General features: G+C 37.6%; 1 long non-coding RNA gene across 1 annotated transcript in view; it reads right to left on the bottom strand.

Annotated features, from left to right (window-relative positions):
- Positions 1–13,510, bottom strand: part of LOC306645686 — a 39,573-nt gene extending 26,063 nt beyond the window's left edge. The window contains exon 1 of the long non-coding RNA XR_013759703.1: positions 13,017–13,510. This is a non-coding gene — a long non-coding RNA (uncharacterized lncRNA). The remainder of the gene's footprint in view (positions 1–13,016) is intronic.
- Between the last annotated feature and the right edge of the window lie 7,210 nt (positions 13,511–20,720).

The following is a 20,720-nucleotide window of genomic DNA, read 5'->3' as shown; positions in this document are numbered from 1 at the left end:
TTCTGCTTTCACATACATCACATTCATTTCAAGAGATGAGCCACCTGTTTCCCATGATGGTCTGACAGAGGATGAGAGTTCCTACTAAGTGGTTGATGCTGTAAGCAGGAAGTGAGAGAACAAGTCACTACTGGTATCTCAAACTCACACATGTCTGACAATGCCAAACTGTAGTAGGGAAATCTTTGTTTACTTCATGTTCTCTGAAAGAACAGTAAGAAGAGAGAGAGACAGAAAGAGAGCAGAAGGAGGAGGAGGAGGAGGATAGTAAAATAATAATTCCAAGATCTCTCTCTCTCTCCAAGCATTGCCTCATAAAACAACATATTTAATTAAAAACAGTCACATCACTCTCTTGACTGTGGGCCTAGACATACTTTGAATGTGGGCAGCATGGTTCTTATAAATGCCCCCTCCCTGAGCACTCAACACATACCTGGTACAGAGGACCATGCCCTCAACAATCAGATTAAATCCCAACAACTTCTCAAAACAAAAAAATGTGATTTGAGATAAGTAATCAAAATGAAAGATGAGGATAAGGATTTATTGAACAACGTATATTGTATAGCCCTTTGTTTTTTTTTTAAATCTTCACAGTGAACCAAGAACCTGTAGGTTACGCTCCCTTACAAATAAGGAAAGAGGTTCAGGGAAGGTAGGTGGAGAGATCAGACTTCAAATCATATCCATTTGATTCCAGGAATATGGACTTAAATAAACCCAGGAAAAACTATGGTAATGACGAGGTCTATTAGAGTTCCTACAGCTAGATTATAATTGACTACACATGTTTTTAGTTTAAAAATTTCTAGTAACTGAGGCATCAAAAAGAAAAAGGAAGAGAAGGATGATAATGAGGCATATAATAAAGAAGAGAGAAAGAAAGATGGAGAGGAGTAGGAGAGAGGAGGAGAAAACAAAAAGAAGAATAAAAAAGGAGGAGGAGGAGGAGAGGAAGAAGGAAGAGGGAGATGAGGGGAAATCTAATTTTCGTAACTTCCACATGAAAAAAAAAAAACTCAGTTCCTCAAAGATAAAATTGGTCACATGAAACTTTAGATGAAAGACATTAAGCTAAAGAAAAAAGATGTGGTTGTCAACAAGTCATTCCATAGTTTAGTTTAATGACACTGAGCGTGTCCTACATGCTCAGCATTAGCTCAGGTACTCGAGTTCTGGGACTAAGGTGGTGAACAAGGGTTCCTGATCTCGTAGAGCTTAGAACTCTAAAACAAAAACAAATGGACTACTTCTATTTTCATTAGCAATAATATTTTGAAATAGAAATTCTTGAAAATCAAAATATTCTGTTCTCCAGAAGAGCAAGGGAGTAATAATAAGAAAACTTGAGTCAAATCTTTTGGCAAAGAGGCTTCTTACATGTTCCCAAGAATGATCTCTGAGAAATCTCAGCTGACCCTAAGAGTAGATAAGAACAAGGTCAATTTTAAGATCAACTTGGTCTTTAACACCAGGGAGGAGAGTATGATCAAAGCACAGCCATAAAAGTTAAGACAATGATTTCTTTAATGTAACTCACAATATATACTGTGTCAGCACTACCAAAAGTAAGTAAAGCTGGAGACTATAAAGGAAGGGTTCTTGTGAGGGAATGCCTAATAATAATGATCACACACGACTCTTGAGTCACATGTTTGTCCTGAGTCAATTTGAGCCTGATCTCATAGACCTACAAATTTTCCTAACATACACAAATTTGATCTGTTTTTCACTGGTATGATTATGAGATACAGTCTTCAGAAATACTAATTTCTTTTGTGCTAATTGTTTACCAAAAGTAATGCTTTGCTGTCTTATTTATTGTTGTTCTAGCATGATCCCTGCCCTATGTATGCCTTGTCCAGTCACCCACCAATGGGCCTTGGACTGCCCTGATGCTAAATGCCCTTAGTTCTTCATGCATCCCCACATGATGGAGAACAAGGACTTGGGGTTACTTCCCCCAACTTTGCCCTCTCGCAGCAGGAAGCAACTTGGAGATGCCATCACCCATTTTTCCATAGAAATGGAATGTAGAAATGGACAATAGGGAAATATAAGAGTAATCTAGTTTATTCTTTGAATATAGCTCTTGCTTCTCTGCCACTGCAACGTAGGCTTAAAATAGGCATATCTCTTTCTCTTCCTCTCTCCCTTCACCTCCCTAATCTCCAGGGAAACAGGATTACCTTTCTTCCCCCCGCTAGGCAGAGTTATCTGTTCTTGAGCACACACCCAGCACAGGAAAGAAGTAGTTCAAACTTGGAGATGGCATCAGAAGATCTAAGAAATTACTATATCCCAATTTAGCAAATTAATTACAACTCTGGACATACACCATATGGAATGCAGACTTGAATCCCCTCTTTTAAAAAACAACAAACAAACAAACAAACAAAAAACCCCATTCCTACTGATGGGCAGAAACAACGTCTGGGCCAGAAGTGCCCTCTGTTACGACGCTGCAATAAAATTTCTTTTTCCTTTTTGTCAACAACAACAAAAAAAACCCTCTTAGTTAACATAGTTCCTATACTAAACCAAGGACACAGCGTTCTGGAAGGTCTAACCAGACCCAAAAATTAGATCAGTGAATAGAAAGTGTGTCCCTTTACTCTATTTTTCCTAGATACCATCTTACAGCCTGGTTTAATAGAGGTCACAGTCCTAACTCTGACCCACAGAGTTTCCTGTATTGCTAATAAAAGGAAAAAACATTTGTTTCAGGTAGCAAATCACTGACAAGGACAAATGATATGATGCTGTGGAAGTTGAGAGCACAAACCAGTTTCATTCAAATGATCCTTAAGTAAGTTTGTATTAACTAAGATTCCTCTTTCACCTTTGCTGCTTTAGTTTTCTCCAATGCCCACTTTACTCCAGCCCAACACATAAAAAATATTGTTAAAAAGTTAAAAATCTCCCCCAGTAGCACATTAGAAAGTGGTGGAGACATTCTAGACTTTATTTGCTTCATGTTAGGGGGATTCCTTTCTTTTCTCCATTATTATCTCAGTGGTTACTCTGTGATAAGCATGATCTTCATATCAGAGATGACCTCAGGAATCTTACAAGTTAATGGAGAAACTGAGCAAACATACAATTAAAATACAGTAAGAAAATGACTACAGTAAAATAGAAATAGGCCAGGGATCTCAGGGAGAGAATGTAGGGATGACTTATATATTGCATAATCATATGATACAAATGGTATGAATGGAAGACAGAAAGTAAAAACATCTTATTTGAAAAATACCAAATTTGCAATAAAATGAACTTTTTTATTTCCTTGTTCTCTTCCTGTCTATATCTATGTTCAGGCATAGTTGACTTCTCCAGAATGCTATCATGTTTTATAATTTTTATTTATTATATGTTTAGAAGGTCTTTATATTACTTTGATCCTTAGGATCATCACATAAATATCTTCTAAATCAAGGTGCCATATTTATAACAATTTCTCTATCATCATATACTTAGATTGTTTCCAAACTCTAATATAAATGATCACTATTCTTTTTCCTTTTGTCATATTTTTCCCTAGGACCAATTAGTGGAAACAAACTGAAAAATGTAAAATGCCTGAATATTTTATAATTACTTGTTTCCATTTGTGGTCTTGCTTTCTAAAAGGTTTGCATTCATCCACTATGCTGCTATTAATGGTTTAAGTAACAATTTGACTGCAACCCTGAGTAGTATATTTTCCAAAGTAGTACTACTCTAATGGGAATAAAAATGTAAATTATTTGCTAAACTAGTGTAGTTGAACTAATTTTTCCCCAAAATTTGTATATTTGCCTGAGGGTCTTCAGATTTTTTCAACTTGGATATATCTTTTAAGACATTAAGACATTAAGCATTATCATGTCTGTTGTAAATGTTTTCTCTTGCTAAATTGTTACACGTTTTTACTGAACAGATATTATCTCAGGTGATCAAATTTATTTTCAACTTTGTGATTTAATCTAATATCTTGAAACTGATAATATCATTGTCTCTCCAAAAATGTGATACCATTTCCATTATCTATTATGTTGACTAGCTAGATTTTTAATGTTATTTTGCATGAGGTATGAATCTCACTTTATTTTCAGAACTGATGGCCAGCTATGTAAAACTAGAGATCAGCTATTCACTAATTCATATCTAATATATTTTCTCCTATTTCTTTTTATGTTTAATTAGATGATACTACTTCATGATTTTAATTATGGAATATTTTCTCTTATTTTTATTATGTGGTACACTAATCTACTCTGTTCCTCATTATTTGGTTTTTCAGTCTTTTTCAGATGAGTTTAATAATCATTCGATGATGTTAAGACATTTTTACTGAGATACATTCTTTACAAAATCTTATGTCTCTATTTAATCTAAAAACAAAACAAACAAACAAAAAAAGTGCTCTAAGTGACAAATGTTCTGTTTCCAGCTCTGCGAAGTTCACTGTCTGGTCCAGGAAATGTTATTTAACTTCTCTATACCTCTGTTTATTGGTATCCCTTCTTTCTTGTAGGAAAGTTTGCATGTGATTTGTAGTATGAAATATTTTATTTATATGATCTAATTTTTTTTTCTTTTTGATATTTCTCTTGGTTATTCTAAGGGATTTGCATAATGTCCTTTGAAACTTTTCTCCTTACTTTGGCTTCTATTGTTTGGTTTTTCACCTTTAAGTACATTCTGTGCCTCTCACATTGCCTCTCTGTCAATCACTGAGTTGTTTTGTTTTGGGGATGTTTTGTTTCATTTTTTACATCATCTATCCGTTCTCTCTTTTACTATCATAATTTGGTTATATTACTTCTATTTTCTAAAAATATATAAAGTTACTATTCTTTTACATTCTTATTTTTGTTGTCAGATCTCGCCCCAGATCTTAAGTCTAGAATCCACATTTAAATATATTTAATGCTTCCCTGTGGGTCAAACTTTCCCTAGTCATAGCTTGATAAGATGTGATAAAGTTCATCTTCTCTTAGATTCTTCAAAAAGGACTCACACATAGTGTTTGCTGAGTTCCCACATATTTAAACTGTTATTCCATAACCTTGATTTTAAAGTACAAGTTGGCAGGCTATAAAATCCTTTCCTAACACTATTTCCTAAGTCTCTTGGAAATAGTGTTTCACTCCTCACAATTCAAATGCCAACCCAAGTTTTCACTTTGAAGTGAGCTTATAATTTTGCCTGGAGTTCATATGATGTTTTTAACTTTACTGTTAAAGATGATGACTCAGAGTTGAATGTTCTGGGTCAATTTTCTTAAGCATATGGCAGGCCCTTTAAATATGTAAATTTAGGTCATGTTTTTCCTGACAGCTTTGGATTATAGTTTTCACATATAAGTTTTGTTTCCTTGATTTCTATTCATTCTTCTGGAACTCCATGGGTATTTTGGTTATTCTACACCTGTCTTCGAGATCTATCTCTTTTTCTTTCAACAATTCTACTTTTGTTTTATGATTCTCTCATCTGTTTCCCTTCTATGTCCTAATTCATCTTCCTATATTTGTAGTTGAATCTATTCTTCTTAAACACCTATCTTTATTATGAAATGGCTTGGACTTTTTCTTCAAATTTTTTTCTGAATTTTGTCAACACTAACTTCCTGTCTCCTTGAATATTCTGCCTATCTAAATTTTGAGTTTTTTAATTTTTTATTTGAGGATAATTTTCATATCTACCTGCTTTTAGACATTTAATTGAGATAGGAGATTGTGTCCTGATTTTTTTGTGCTCTGTGATTAATTTTAGGGGAGGAATTTTCCTTCTTTTTTTCATTATTCCAGTATTCTTTTCTATTTATTTTCCAATATCTTATATTTTCTCAGCTAGCAATAATTGCTTTGTTAGCAGAAGTACTGGGTTCAAATGGATTATCAGATTCCCTTTTTCAAAAGTATTCTTAGTTTTGATTTGCATTTTTCTAAGTGCTAGAGATGTTGAACATTTTTTCATATATTTGGTGATCAATTGTATTTCTTCTGGGAAGTCTCTGTTTAGTTCCTTAGTCCATTTATTGATTGGGTTATTTATTTTTTTGGCCTTGAGTTTTTCAAGTTCTTTATATATCCTGGAGATTAATGCTCTATCTGAGGTGCTGGTGGTAAAGATTTTCTCCCATTCTGTAGGATCTCTCTTCACATTATTGATTTTTTCCTTTGCTGAGAAGAAACTTTTTCATTTGATTCTATCCCATTTATTGATTCTTGATTTTACATCTTACATTTTAGAAGTCTTGTTCAGGAAGTTAGTTCCTAAGGCAACATGGTGAAGATTTGGGCCTACTTTTGCTTCTACTAGGCACAGGATCTCTGTTCTAAGGCCTAAGTCTTTGATCCACTTTGAATTGAGTTTTGTGCAAGGGTGAGAGATAGGGGTTTAATTTCATTTTGCTACACGTGGATTTCCAGTTTTCCCAGCACCATTTGTTGAAGAGGCTATCTTTTCTCCAATGAATGTTTTTGATGCCTTTGACAAGTATGAGATAACTGTATTTATGTGGATTTGGCTCTCTGTCTTCTATTCTGTACCATTGACATTCATGTCTGTTTTGGTGCCAATATCATGCTGTTTTTGTTACTATTGCTCTGTAGTATAGTTTAAGTTCTGGTATTGTGATGCCTCCTGCTTCACTCTTCTTACTAAGGATTGCTTTGACTATTCTGGGTCTCTTATTTTTCCAAATGAATTTCATGATTGCTTTTTCTGTTTCTATGAAGAATGTCATTGGGATTTTAATAGGAATTGCATTAAATCTGTATGAAACTTTTGGTAGTATGGTCATTTTGACAGTATTAATTCTGCCTATTCAAGAGCATGGGAGACATTTCCATCTTCTAAGGACTTCAATTTCTTTCTTTAATGTTATGTTTTTCATTGTAGAGGTCTTTCACCTCTTTTGTTGATTCCCAAATATTTTGCTTCCTTTGAGGCTATTGTGAGTGGGATAGTTTTCCTAATTTCTCTTTCAGTAGATTCATCACTAATGTATAGGAACACAACTGAGTTATGGGTATTAATTTTATGTCCTGCTGAATTCATTTATTGGTTATAGAAGTTTTCTGGTGGAATATTTTGAATCTTCTAAATATAGAATCAGGTCATTAGCAAATAATAATAGTTTGAGTTCTTCTTTTCCTATTTGTATACCTTTGATTCTTTCCTCTGTCTAATTATTCTGGTTAGAGTTTCCAGAACTACATTGAATAAAAGTGGTAAAAGAGGGCATCCTTGTCTTGTTCCAGTTTTTAGAGGGAATGCTTTCAATTTTTCTCCATTTAGAATGATGTTGGCCTTGGGTTTAGCATAGATAGCTTTTACAATGTTGAGGTATGTTCCTATTATCCCCAGTTTTCTAATTTTTGAACATAAAGGGTGCTGTATTTAGTCCAATGCTTTTTCTGCATCTATAGAGATGGTCAAGTATATGATTCTTGTCTTTAAGTCTATTGATGTAATGAATTGCATTTATTGATTTCTGTATGTTGAACCAAGTTTGCATCCCTGGGATGAACCCCAGTTGATCATGGTGCACTATTAATATGTTTTTGTATGTGATTTGTCAGAATATTATTGAGAATTTTTGCATCTATGTTCATCAGGGATATTGGTCATCTCACTCCAGTCAGAATGATATTTATTAAGAATACAAGCAACAATAAATGTTGGGGAGGATGTGGAGAAAAATGTTCACTTACACATTGCTGGTGGGACTGCAAATTGGTGCAGCCATTATGGAAAGAAGTATGGAAATTCTTCAGAAAACTTGGAATAGAACCACCATTGACTTAGCTATCCCACTCCATGGTTTATACCCGAAGGATTTAAAATCACCTTACTAATGTGACACAGCCACATTAGTGCCTATAGCAGCTCAATTCACAATAGCCAAACTATGGAACCAACCTAGATGCCCTTCAACATATGAATGGATAAGTAAAATGTGGTATATATACACAATGGACTATTACTCAGCCTTAAAGCAGAATGAAATTATGGCAATTTCAGGTAAATGGAGAATACCATGCTAAATAAAATAAGCCAATCCACAAAAAAACAAAAGTTGAATGTTTTCTCTGATATGTAGATGCTAAATCACAATTAGGGGGGCTTTGGGAAAACTAGAGGTACTTTGCATTAGGCAGAGGGGAGGAAAGGGGGAGGAGGGTTTCAGGTAGGAAAGATAGTAGAATGAATCAGACAGTATTACCCTATGTACATATATAATTACACAACCAGTATGATTCTACATCACGTACAACCAGAAGAATGAGAAGGTATATTACGTTTATGTATGATGTGTCAAAATGCATTCAACTGTCATGTATAAGTAATTAGAACAAATAGAAAAATTATTCTTTACATTGTTACAATGGCATTAGTTTCTTTCATTGGTAGATCCTTTGTCAAAAGTCCCTTTTATTTGGATTGAGGATGAGCATAAGGGTTGGTGTGCCTTCTGATTTAATGATTATCTTCTGTTTCTGTAGTATAATTTATTTGCAAAGCTTGCTCTCTTATTTCCATTTACCACCAAACCTGTAGGACACATCTCCTGCTCCAAATCAGTCCTCTGTTCCTCCAAAGCAGTGACTTCTCAAACAGCTGCCTTAAATCCCATATCCTGTGAATTCTCTATGTTTCAATTCTCTAGTAACCAATGTTCTAATACACAACATCTCAAACTCATCCTCAGTGTTTTCTCACTTTCGGCAGCTCTCTTTCATTGTAAGGATGATAATACGTGATTCCTCCAATGCTAAGGCTGTCCCTCAACTATTCCTTCTTTTTTATGAAGCCTCTGCCTAACTCTTCTCTGGCACTGACTTCACAGTATACCTAAGTGTTGGCCTGTTTATTTCCCTATGTATTATTAGTGTACTCTTGTTTCTATAATAAAGTACCAGAAACTTAGTGCCTTCAAACAATACAAATTTATTATCTTTCAGTTCCGAAAGTCAGAAATCTAAAATGATTCTCACTGGGTTCAAGCCAGGGTGCCAGCAGAACAGCATTCTTTCTACAGGTTCTAGGGAAGAATGTTTCCTTGTTTTTCCAGATTCTAGAAGTGATTTTCATTCCTTGTCTGTGGCCACACCATCCATCTTCAAAGTCAGCAAGATCAATGAGTGTCTCTGTGACTCTTTCTCTTCTGTCTCCTTCCTTCGCTTTTGAGAATATTTGTGGTATACTGGGCCCAGTTGGATAATTCAGGATAATCTCCCCATCTCAAGATCATCTGATTATCCACCTTAATTTCTTTGCGACTTTAATTCCATTTTGTCTTATAAAATACCCACAGCTAGGTTGTCGATGTCTTTGGAGAGGTGGGAAATTATTCTGCCTACCATATCCCACTCATACAGAAATTGCAGTTTGTAGGATTCTATTCCTTAAGTGTGCTCTAGGCTTAGATTATAGGTAATTTTATTTGCCCTCCTTATCATGTGTATAGTTGTGGGGGGATGTGGAAAAATTTATCTTTAGGCAGCTACCATTATTCTACCATGACCTGAATTTAATTCGCCCATTATTTCAAAAGCCAGAATATCATTTCTTATCTCTATCCCTTAGTTGATAATGTGCTTGCTGCCAAAAATGTTCCCTATTCTTTAGAAATCCCCAACTTAGGTAGCATTGTCCTGATACCATCTAAACAGAATCAACTGTTTTTTTCTTTAAGATTTTGCACTTGCACTACCATTCCATATGCTGAGCTGTGTTAGAATCATTCCTTTATGCATCCCACCAATTCAGGAGATGGTTTAGGGTAAAGGATTAAGTTCTATTCATTGATGTTTAGCTGTAGTCTAGCTCTATATGACACATGCTTTATTATTATTATTGTTATCATTATTATTATTATCTACATCAGTAATAGTACCAGTTTTTATAACTTCTATTTATACTGAGCACTTCACACAGTATTATGGATACTTACTAAAATTTAATGGCATAGGTCTTTACCACCCACCTTTTATACAGGAAAAGATTTAGGCTGAAACATTGACCAAAGTCACATAGTCAATAAATAATAGTGCTACAGACCTTGACCTTATTCATGTCTGACTACTCACAAATGTCAGGATGTTTTCACTTTGTCTCAATATATGCTCAGAGAGAGAGAAAGGAAGAGTAGTACATTCTCAGAGCAGCCAAAAGAAGAAGATTTCATAATTCTATTACTCCTCCTTCTAATAACACCACACAGTCTACTTACAGGCTGAGAACCTCTGCTAGGTGGACAAAACCAAAAACCTCTCAATTAAAGCATAATCTAGGCAGGGTGAACTTGAACTTAGGATTTACATATAATGAAAGGAGGCAAGACCTTGATCACTTTCCCCAGAAAGTCAGACCAGATGCATTCTGGGGATTGTGGAGATTCTGGAGATAAGCCAGAGAGGCTCAATGGAAGCTTTCAAAAAAGCAGTCCTTATAATAGTGGGAGCCACAATGCTCTGAACAGTCCCTAAAGTCTTCAGAACAGTTCTAGAAGGGGAATGTAATTCCCTGTTTTCTAAAGAAAGTTTAAAAAAAGGTGGTTTGACTTAAGAAGAACAAAATCAAAATATAAAGTAAGTTGTTGAATGAAAATTGATTTTTAGGTACAAGTTACCAGGAATTCATGGATTCTGTTGATAAGATAGGAAGACAAACCTAATGGACAAAGTAACCAGACAAATGAGTGTCAGGCTTATGCTGGCTAGTTGGCTATGGGCTGGACCTGGACCCTAATTTTGCAGACCTAGGGATACATTTAATATCCACACGTAACATCAAGCTAGGAGAAGCCAGAGCAAAGCAAAAACATGGAACCTTAAAATGAAAAACCCTATAGTTCTGCTTCCAAAAACTTCCTTAAGAATTGATTGTACTTATTAAAAGGAAGTGATAGCTTTGCAGTAATCCTGTAAAAAGAAATCTTAAGGTAGGTCTGCTACAAAGGAAAACACAACTCCTTTATGGTGACTGTTGGTTCCTAAGAGACTTATGGTTGAGTCATAATACACAGGAATGCAGGCTTGTAAATTAATAAAAGTCATAAAACTATTAAGTTTCAAAAGAAGTCAGTGCCACCAAACACTAAGAGAACTGAGGAGTCTCAGATAATATTAATCAAGAGAAAGTCTCTGACTGCTGGGACCAGATAAGATTGGATAACTCAGCATGATGGGAGAGAGACTGTCTCTGAAATCTACCTCTGTCTTTGTAGTTTCATGACATAGTAGCTTTGAGGAAAGAGCAAACCCAAGACAAAATGGCAGAGTCAAAGCATAAGGACACATGGACTCTGAAGAGCCACACAGATGCCACCTGTCTATGACTTGAAAGGGCCATTCCATTAAAACACAAAACCCAACCATGGTGTAATAGCTGCCATTTAAACTAACAAAGATGAAACTAAATGGACACAGAACAGACTAAATAAATAAATAAATAGAACCTCTGTTGGCCACACACCCCCTCCTAGTCACTGCCTTATTTTAAGAAAAACTGTTCTCAGAAGACAAGGCACAGAGAGAAACCCACATAAATACAGTTATCTCATACTAGACAAAGGAGCCATGAACATACATTGTAGAAAAGATAACCTCTTCAACAAATGGTGCTGGGAAAACAGAAATCTATATAAAATAAAGTTTAAGCCCTATTTCTCACCCTGCACAAAACTCAAAGTGGATCAAGAACTTAGGCATTAGACCAGAGACCCTGTACCTACTAGAAAAAAAGTAGGCCCAACTCTTCATCATATTGGCTTAGGAACCAAATTCCTCAGTAAGACTCCTAAAGTACAGTAAGTAAATGGGATGGTATCAAACAAAAAGGTTTCTTAATGGTAAAAGAAACAATCAAGAACATGAAGAGAGAATCTACAGAATGGAAGAAAACCTTTGCTACCTGTACCTCAATAGGGCCTTAATTTCCAGGATATACAAAGAATTCAAAAAACACCAAGAAAACCCCAAATAACCCAACCAATAAATGGACAACAAAACTGAACAGGCACTTCACAGAAGAAATATAAATGGTCAACAGTTAAAAAATCAACATCTCTAGCAATTAGACAAATGCAATTTAAACTATTTTGAGATTTTATTTCACTCCAGTCAGAATGGCAATTATCAAGAGCACACGCAACAATAAATTGCTGGTATGTCTACAAATTGATGCAACCACTCTGAAAAGCAGTATAGAAATTCCTCAGAAAACTTGGAATGCGACCACCATTTGACCCAGTTATCCCACACATTGGCATATATACAAAAGACTTAAAATCGGCATACTACAATGACACAGTCACATCAATGTTTATAGCAGTTAAACTTATAATAGTGAAGCTATGGAGCCAACCTAGTGCCCTTCAACAGATGAATTAATAAAGAAAATATGGTATATATACACAATGGACTATTACTCAGCTGTAAAGAAGAATGAAATTATGTCATTTGCTGGTAAATGGATAGAACTGAAGACTATCATCCTAAGTGAAATAAGCCAGTCCCAAAAAGCCAAAGGCCAAATGTTCTCTCTGATATGCAGGTGCTATCACACAATGCATGAGGTTGGGGGGAATAGAAGTTCATTGGATTAGACAAGGGGAAATGAAGGGAAGGAAAGAGGGATGAGAATAGGAAAGACAGTAAAATGAATTGGACATAATTTTCCCATGTTCATATATGACTATACAATCACTGGAAGTCCACATCATGTTCAACCACAAGAATGGAATCCTAATTAGAATAAGTTATACTCCATATATGTATTATATGTCAAAATACACTCTATCATGTATATCTAAAAATAACAAATTAAAAAATTACAATATAAAAAAAATTTTTTAAAAGAACACTGTTCTCACTACCTCTGCTTCCCCACCTCTATTCTGTAATGAAAATACAAATCAAGCTTTCATCCCCGCCACTCAATTCCAACTGTCCCCAAAAGGCTCCCAAATGCCCTTAACCATGAAGAGATTGGATGACATTTAGTCTCAAACATACCTGACTTCTCAAAAACATTTGGCACAGTCGATTACCTTCTTCCTCCTGAAATACTCATCTCTTTTGCATTCTAGAACAGCAAACTTTTTTTTTGGGGGGGGGGGGTGATTTGTTTCGCCCACTGGTTTACTAGATTTTTCTGTGTTGCTGGCTGTTCGTCCTCAGCCTTCCTTTGTTGCCTCCTCCTGTTTCAATCTCTAAATGTTGGCCTGCCCAGCTCTCAGTTCTTCTCATTTCCCCCTCAGACCCTTTGTGCTTCCTCTCCCTCTACGTAGAACCAGCTCTGTCCATATCTTCATGTGGGCCGTGTCCTTGCTTCACTCAGACCACGCTGTCCAGACTCCCAGAGTGAATGTGCACCACCCGTTAAATCATATCACCCAACACCTCTATTTCTCTCCCTGAGGTGTGGTGGGCAGACGCCATTTTACATGCCTTGATTGATAAAATGTGGACAAGCACCAGGTGTACTGCTTCCAGGAAGAAACTCTGTAGCCAGCCTGTGACTTACTCTATTTCTATCCTCTCTGCCATCAAGACCAGAAATGCTCTGTCAGTACGTCTTGAAGTCAAAAAATGGAGTAGGAGAGTCATTGACCTGTGGTAGACCTGGAGAAGGAGCTTGGTTATTGTAAGCCATGGAAATTTGAGGCATGTTTGACCCTGCAGTGTAGTTTAGTCTTTTGTCCCACTAAGCATTTATCATCAATTCTAAGAATAGTGTGCTTTTATCTGATGACTTGTTCCGTATCACCCACTGGAAAGCCAGTTCATGAGGATAGGGACTTGGTCAAATTCCCTGTGTTGCTACCATCTAGAGCAGTACCTGTGGATGCTCACCAAATGTTTGTAAAACTTCTAAATGGAACATTGTGCTTTGGGATGGCTAGTGCTGGCTGCTCCAACGTACGTGTGGAGGCATTCTGGGGCTGTAAAAGCTCTCTTAAAGGACAATAGGTAAAGAAAATGCCAACCCAACAGCTTAGCTCTAAATATCAGCCTCCTTCTACCCTCCTGCGCTGATGAAATGGTGTAGCCAGACAAATCCACCTGACTGGGGGCAGCCAGTGGAGGGTGCCCCATCCCATTCTAATCCACACGAATAGCAGAAGGTGTGGTTCCCCTACCCCCAAATCCTCACTTTCACTCAGTCAAACCCTCCTCTCCTTTAAGGAGAAAGTGAGGAGAGGGGAGGCCCTATTTCTTTCATGGAGAGGCATACAGATGCCACAGGGTTGAAGGAGTGCCACTATCTTTGCCTGTCTTTTTATTAGTTAGATATTAAACTCCCTGCCCCTCAACTGTACAAAGGCTAGTAGTTCTCAAAGAAGTTGTCTGGAGGCAGGAAGGAAGAAAGGGAGGAGAAGGAAGAGAAGGAAAAGAATATTAATTGTGTGTAATCCCAAACCTTGACCCAAGGGAAAATTGCTTGTTTATTTAATGTGATTACAGAGACTGAACTCATACAGCCTCAGGAAAAACTGAAAAATCATCTAGCTTTCCTGTCCTCCTTTTCCCATAAACTCCTGCCCCCATGTTTAAAAAAGATGCTACATCCGCCTCCAAGGGACTGTCTCTGCTCACCACCCACCAACCAGTGATGAAGAGCTCACATTCCCACCCAGTCACTGGACAGTTAGGACTATCAGAAATATCCTCCTTAAATTTCCTGAAAGTCTCTGGTCCAGTTCTTCACACTTCATCCCCAGATCTACCCGATAGCAAAAGCAGACTGTGTTTTCTCTACTGTTTGAAGCAAGAGCGACTTGGTGTACATTGTAGGAAGATCATCTAGACTGTCGTGTAGAGAATGGGCTAGATGGGGTTGGAGATGAGATAAGATAGAATTGGGGGAGACCTTTTAGAAGCCTCTTGCCAGAACTGGGGCTCAAGGTGACAGTGGCCAAGACACAGAAAATAGTAGTAAAGAGACAGGTTGGCAGGAGTATGTGATATTTAGGAATTAGAATGGACAGAATTGAAGCATTGTATCTTTTTACCATAATTCTCCAGGAGACTTACTTGCCTAGCATGTGGGAGGCTCTGGGTTTGATCCCCAGCATGGAAAAAAAAAAAGGAATAAGAAGAAAAAAGACATTCTCTCCAAGCTTCGGGATGTACTTACTCAGTTAAAAGTCTGGCATTCACTTTGTAAGGCTGGTGCTTCTGTTCCATCTGCTCACTTACCTTGGGACATGGGTTCTCTACACCCTGCTCTCCTAGGGTAACAGGTCCTTATAAGCATATTCACATAACTGCAAAAAGCCAAAGTAAGTCTCTATGTGGGAAGCTGATGGCTGTCAAAATGATACAATGCAAAAACAATTTCATTTGCTTTCTTTTATATCTTCGAAGAATACCTCAGCATACAGATGAAAGATTACCAGATGTTATGTAAATTTACCAGTATTTAGGCTCCCTTCTTCTCAGTTTTGGGAGGCAGTAGGACATGTTGAAGGGAGATCTGGATTTGAATCTCAACTATACTCTCCCACAAGCAGTGTGACGTTGGTCCTCAGTTTTCTCATGTGGAAACTGGGGCCATACTCAGCTCCTGTGAGAGAGAAAATGGAGGTGAAATGTTGGCGTGGTGCCTGCTGCGGAACAGTCTTCAACCAACAGGGGTGAGTTTTGTTGGTATAATTACAAGTTCAAGTTCTCTTCAAAATCCACTTCCAAGAATATACGATTCTGCCAAGCTTAATTCTCCCGGAGTCAATTCCAGGTGGCTAAGAAGTTGTATCTTTTCCACCCTCTGAAAGTTGCCCCATCCCTTCATTAGGTAGGCTGGGCCTCAGCCCAAGCCTTGTCCTCTCAGATAAGGCCCAGAAGTGTCTCATGGGACCACCACGGGCTAGGCTCCTCCCTGCCTCTTTTCTTGGACTGATTCTTGCTACCACCTTATAGGTCATAATTGTCATCCTTTTCTGGGCCCCTGGGTCCCTCAGCACTTTTCAGTTTCCTCTTGGACAGCCCCCACTATTAGCTTCCTTACAGATGCATCATCTAGTTTATCTTCCAAGGCTCCAAGTCCAGAGCCTCTTGCTTGAGAGAGGAAATTGGCAATGGATCTCCCATCCAGAGACAGGTAAGGTGTCAGAGACCAAAGGACATTCAGCTTCAGGAGCACTGGGTGAGGCGTCACCCTTTCTTCCCTCTGCCTCCACTCCCTGAAGGCAACATTGTGGTGAAGAGCCAAATGTGAACTCTGCCGACATGCTTGGTTCCACCTCGTAACTCTGAGACCTTCTTGAACCTGTTTACTCGCTTGCAAAATGGGATCATAAGGGTACTTACTAGATCGTGAGCTTGTTGTAAAAGTTAAATGAGATAATACATTAAATATGTTTATTTCAGTGCCTGTCCATTGTATGCATGGAACATAAAGAAGTGTCTGCTGTTGCTGTTTTGACTTTGACTTTATTATTCCTGTAATCATTGAAAGCCTATCTTCGCCATAGCCTGTAATTTTCAATTCTTGTATTTCTGTCCATAATTTAAACATTATGTGATGTCTCTGAAGTATCTATTGGCTTTTCTGAAAAATCTCTATAAAACCCTAAAGCAAGGGAACCATTGCATCCTAACACCAAAGCCATGGCAGCTTGTCTGTAATTGTGTACATGTTGACAAAATGCCCAGTCTTCTTGGAATCTCACCACTCAAATGATAAATAGAGTAAAGGACACCATTCCTACCTGAAAAGCAGGCCAATGGAGCTCAGGTGACTTGACTATAGTCACACAGCCAAGAAAGGGCAGACCCAGCACTAGAGTAAGTGTCTACAACTCCTAAAGCATGCCTCTGAACACCTGGGTTAACTCTAATCCTCTCTACTCAGCCAACTCTTTGGCCCAGAACCTCTGGGTCTGATGGGCTCGGAGACCATGAGCTACACCCTCCCTGCTGACAGAGCTTGATCTCTGGTCATCCTAAAAAATAGAGTGATGAGAAGAGAAGGGTGAGGGAGCAAGGGTTTCCAGAATTCCAGAGACCTTTACATGCCAACCCGCAGTTCTGTAGATAAGAAAACAATGCCTCTTCCAAAGTCATACTGAGCACACAGCAGGGTCAAGAGTAAAATGCAAAGGAGAAAATGAATTTAGGAGTCAACTTGAGAAAATCCAAGGAAGCATCACTTCCAGGCTTTGTTGCTGTCATTAATTCAATTAACATTTGTGGAACACTTACCATCTTCTGGATCCCATGTTAAATTCTGGGATTTGGAGAAGGGAAAAAATTACAATCATTTAAGCACAAAGTGAATTATGCACACATTCACATTCATTCATATTTGCAAGGAGTATTAATCAAGTAGTTGATATAAACAAGTACTATAATTGACACACAAGCACTTTACATCTTAATTAATCCTAGAATAGTGGGCACACTATTGTTATTCCTATTTGACAGATGAAGAAGTTGAGGTTTTGAGAGCTTCAGGAATTTTCCCAAGGTCCTAGTATTAAAGCTAGGATTTGACGTCAGTCAATCACTAGTCATCCCTAGTCTACTCTAGTAGGAGATAAATTCCTAAACCAAAATATCACTAAAATAAGTCAGTTTTGCCTGGGAAGTGAATGCTCCAAGAGCCAAGGATGGAGTCCACATCACCTGAGAATGTTCTTCTCAATTACAGGTGTAAAGAAGCTATGTCAGAAATTCATGAACACAGCAGCTGGAATTCACTGTCCACTGTCCAGGCGGTATCATACCTCTGTGAATTTTTCAAATCGCCACTTCATGAAAATATGCAGCAGGCCCAGGCAGGGTGATTGCAGACAGGGTACTAAAAAAGGAAAACCAGGAGTGGGAGTCAGTGAGGGAAGGGAGGGGGTTGAGGCAGCACCGAGAGACACTTCAGTTGCATTGCTATTGAACCTGTTCTTTGTCTTTGAAAACTGGGACAAGAAATCCAATCCATACAGTCTTTCCCCCCCTTCAATAAATTGCATTTTTTTTTAAAAATCAACTGGTGCAGGATTTATTGATCTGCATTGACAGGGAACTTCACAAATTCATACAAAAGAGTTTTCTCATTATAGAGTCATTTAAAGGACTTGTTAGTTTGGAGCATTCATCATAAAGTTCACCTGCAGTATTAAAAAAAAATAATAAAGTCGAAAATGTATAAAACTGAGCCTAGGCTGGGTTTTTTGTTCTGTCGATTGAATTTTTTCAGCATGTTCTTTCTGCTAAGTTTTCTTCAATTTGGTAGACAAAACTAGAAGTCTCCACCTTGATGAAAAAAAATTTTTTTTTCCCTAGAGGGTGCATCAGAAACCTCCAGAGGTTTTAGCCAGTCAAACCTTGAATCCAATTCTAGAACTGACCAAAAGCTGATTCCGGAGGAAGTCTTGGCTTTGTCAATAGGTCCTTCAGGAAAGGAGGCAGTCCTCATTAAGGGAGGAACCACTTTGAGTCTTCCCAGCCTTCCTCACCTTCTCTGGTTTCCAAAATATCCCAGCCAAATACCGTGAGCCTTGTCACACAACACAGGTCTCATAGTGTCTGAAGGCTGTCTCTGTCAGAAGCCCTGAGCATTTAGGAAAGATGTTCAAACTGCAAAAATCTTCCTCTGGACGTTTTACCATAGGGTCAAGGAACCACCAGGAAACTCACAGATGAACACTTGTGGATTTGTTCCGAGTTGGCCTTTAATGACATGACCACAGTTTTATGGGGATAGTCATGTCAGGAAGATCCATTCTGCTTCTTGCTACATTTCCAGAGGAAGTGCATGAGCTCTGTAGTCAGGCTTTCTCACTGTGATTATTGGCCCTACCATTTATTGATTATTCTCAATGTGTTATTTAACCTATTAGGCTTTAGTTCCCCCATACATAAAGTGGGGATAATAAGAATATTCACCACATAAGGTTGAGATGAGAACATGCATATTTACAGCAGCTCTTGGCTCAACAAATGCAAATTATTAGATTTAATTGTGGTTGTAAAAGCTGTTGTGTTGGACATTGTGTGCTAATCATTTGATGACTCTGATAATGGATCCTCTGTGAAAATTTTTCTTAAGAATTTAATCTAAAAAAAAAATAAAAGGATACACTCAGAATCGCTGCTTTCTCACACTGAAAATCTCTAATCCAACTCAGTTCCCATTTTGTCTTTGCACAAAGAAATCTCAAATCCAAATCTAACAACAGCTGATATTTGACCATGGCCAACATGTTTGTTTCACCTCCTTCCTACCAGAATTTTGATATCCCATTTTAGAATGCTTCAAATTCATTTTGGAAAGAGACTACCAGACCATCAGTTTCTTAGTAGTACGGCAAATGCCATTCCCATTTGTACCCCTCTCCATTGGGCACAAAGTCGCTGTTCATAAATATTTATCGATTTGAATTTTGAGACAATTGGAGACAAAAGATACCCCAAAGATAGATCCTAGAATGTGATTAGCATTAATGTTATCTGAAGTTCAATGACAGAAATGTGTGCCCTCCTTTAAATGATATACCTTTAGGTTGTTTACCTCAATTAAAAACACTGATCTCAATGAACACTATCTGTTTAATCTGGTGTAATGAATTACTTGAGGGACTTCATCTTATTATCTTTCTTTTCTTATGTCTAGCCTCGTGTAGCACATTTGTGGTATGGGTAATGAACAGACATATAAATGAATAAATGAGGATAAGTAATAGATGGCCAGAAAAGTCCCCAGAATGAAATAAAATTTATACTTCACCTGATGGTTGCAGCTAGATGGAGTGGAAGTCAAACTTTGCTAACCAAGAGAAAGATTAAAGGAGAAGGATAGGGAAACGGAAGCAGGAAACCTTCTCCAACCACATTTATTTAATCGACAAATATTTCCTAAGCACCATAATATGCCAATAACTGTTCTAACACAGGGTATAAGAGCAAATAAATGTGTCCAGTATCTGCTCTTATAAGACTTGCATTCCAGGGGAGGAAACAGAATAAATAAGGAAACAACAGAATAAATAAGTTCAGATAAATGTTAACTGGGTAACATGATAAAGAATGACTGGAGATGGAGTCATGGAGAACTTTAGGGTGAGTATCTATACAGGTCTCCCCCTGGTATTTAATTAAGCATTTCTTTATATAGTCTTCATCACATCCCTGAATTATAATTATCTGATCCTATATTTGTCTCCCCAGCTTCCCATCTGAAATGTGACATATATTATTCTCAAGTATAAAACATAATATCTCAATCATGTCTTGCTGCCTTCAATTTTTTAAAGAAATCACTTCCAGTAACCATATGGACAAAGAACAAGGAAAAATATTTTTTTCTTGGAAGAGAAAAGAGGTTGAAATCAGGGGAAAGTTTGGAAATTGGGTGTGGAAAGACTTTACAGAGAATTACATGCTATATTCAGGAAACAACTGAAAGTTTGGGAGTAGCATGGCAGGGAAGTAACTGGAAGTTTAATCCGCAGAGGTTGGTGGTGGCCAGGTAATGAAAAGCCATTAGTGTCACGCCATGATGCTTGGATTTTCAGCAGGCAATATGGGAGCCATCAGGGATTTTACAATGAAAGAGCCACACGTTCAAGTGTGAACAGTGGAAAAATGACAAGCAACTGAGAAACCAAGGAATGGAAGGGAGAGGAAGGGACAGCAGGAAAGGGAATCAAGTCAAAAAGAGCTACAGTGATTTGATTGACAAAGGAGGAGAGGTTGAGTTGGGCTTTGGCAGAATGGACA

The sequence above is a fragment of the Sciurus vulgaris genome (assembly GCF_902686455.1).
Source record: "Sciurus vulgaris genome assembly, chromosome: 15".
NCBI classification, from domain to species: Eukaryota; Metazoa; Chordata; class Mammalia; order Rodentia; family Sciuridae; genus Sciurus; species Sciurus vulgaris.
Note: the sequence above shows the minus strand (reverse complement) of the source record. Positions and strands in the feature narration are given on the sequence as shown.